At 42.4% G+C, this 2,144-nt stretch overlaps 1 protein-coding gene across 1 annotated transcript in view; it reads right to left on the reverse strand.

Annotated features, from left to right (window-relative positions):
* The window catches only part of LOC109461938 (whirlin-like), a 27,197-nt gene that overhangs the window by 14,277 nt on the left and 10,776 nt on the right, over positions 1-2,144 (reverse strand).

Below are 2,144 nucleotides of genomic sequence, written 5' to 3' on the forward strand. Positions count from 1 at the left end.
TTACAGACTTCCCAAGAACCACACACATGCAGGCTCACGTTACCAGTTACCATGGATACACAGGCTAACGTTACCGGTTACCATGGATACGCAGGCTCACGTTACCGGTTACCATGGATACCCAGGGTCACGTTACAGGTTACCATGGTAACCAAATCTCCTCTGTCAGACATAATTAGATTACAGGAAATGTGGGGATCCGTAACAATGACCAGCAAAACCCACCTGCTGGAGTTTAACTCAGAAATGTGGGGACTTGAGGAAACCAAACAAGCTTAAGTCTCATGAAAGTTCATCTGTGTTGGTTAATGTTAAATGTTAAAAGTTAAAACTTTTTATCCAACACAAGTCTACTAAGTAACACCCGGTGAGAGGGACTCAGTCAAAAGATGTAGGTGAGGATCTTTGGGTCAGATCAAAAGTTTTAACTTTAAACAAGCTTTATTTGTAGTCTTGACAGTCTCCCTTTCATTTCTCTACATAGAGCAGCACAGTGTGACATGTTACGACTCGCCTTACAAGAGACTGTGTTGCACATGTCCATGGCAAAGGTATGAACAGTTAGTCTAACTGTCATAATCATAGCCCTAGTTTCTAACTGTTGCAGACTGAATGCTGCCCAGTTGGGCTGACTTTATTTGCTAAAGAGGCGTGACACGAAGCAAACCATCCTGGTTTGGACAACCCCACCCCTCTAACATCCATAAGCTTTCTAACCCCACCCCTCTAACATCCATAAGCTTTCTAACCCCACCCCTCTAACATCCATAAGCTTTCTAACCCCACCCCTCTAACATCCAGGAGCTTTCTAACCCCACCCCTCTAACATGCATGAGCTTTCTAACCCCACCCCTCTAACATGCATGAGCTTTCTAACCGCACCCCTCTAACATCCATGAGCTTTCTAACCCCACCCCTCTAACATCCATCAGCTTTCTAACCGCACCCCTCTAACATGCATGAGCTTTCTAATGTTTCACTGTATTTACCATGGAATTCAAATATAGTGGCTCAAATAGGTACCTCCTAACTTTTATAGTTTGGAGTTTTGAACAGTTGGTGCACTTGAAGTTGGAAAGTGGCTGTCTATAATTCCACTGGTGTGGCACTTGAATTGTTCTTCGGGTGCAGGTTGACCTTGACATACCAAATGTGACAAATAAAGAGTAAAAACTGCTTCTAATGTGATTTAAGACTAGTATAGGATTCAGGGGCTTTGGCTCTTTTCTGATACTCAATGTCATAGTGAAACCAATATTGCATAAAAACTATACAAGGTATATTTATTTCATCTATAATAACTTACTGTACAAGGTGCAAAGTCATGATATCTATACCATTTAATGAGTTACAATCTGGATTACAGCACTCAGCTGACCAGGTCACAGGTCACTACACGGGAAAAATGTAAACAAACAGGAACAGGACCAGCCTGTAGGTAACTCTAGACCACTTCTGGGGAACTATACACTTCTCACGCTTACAAGTTAAGGAACTGTAGAGACTGCCTTTTACAACTAAAGCTGATGAAGTGCAAAAAGACTCACAAAAACATGGAAAGGTTTTTGGGCAGATTTCGGGCAGGATACTTTCATATTATTAATAACGTTAGGAACAAAAGTTATACCTCAGCTGTGTTACATCTGTCAAGATAAAAATTTAGGCCATAACAAAAATTAACATCTGATTATGTTGAAAATGAAATGTGAGGAAAGATTTAAAGGACTAGTGCACTTGGCATAATTATGCATCATTGCAGAAAACTTGACAATGTGTAGCAGTGAGCATATAATTGAGGATTAGGCAAATTGTACTTACCATGAAGGATAATCCCAATTATACCTGCACACTCCCTATTTGGGTATATCATTTACCTTATGCAGACTTCAGAGCCGTGGACAGCACAGCCTGGCCAAACGTGTGTTGGTTGTTGTCCCTCCTGTAGTACTTCAGGAAGGTAGACTCTCGTGACCAGTCCGCTGCATTCATGATGCTATGTAGAGACACCCCAGCAGCTGTAGCAGCTGAAGTGGATGCTCCTCGAGTAGAATGAGCTGAGAAAGTTGCTGTGTCAACACCTGCCGTGCCTAACACTGACTTAACCCACCTGGCCAGGGTCGCAGAACCAACTGGCCTGTGTGGTC

Source organism: Branchiostoma belcheri, unplaced genomic scaffold, assembly GCF_001625305.1.
Source record: "Branchiostoma belcheri isolate BF01 breed outbred unplaced genomic scaffold, Haploidv18h27 scaffold98, whole genome shotgun sequence".
In the NCBI taxonomy this organism is placed as follows: Eukaryota; Metazoa; Chordata; class Leptocardii; order Amphioxiformes; family Branchiostomatidae; genus Branchiostoma; species Branchiostoma belcheri.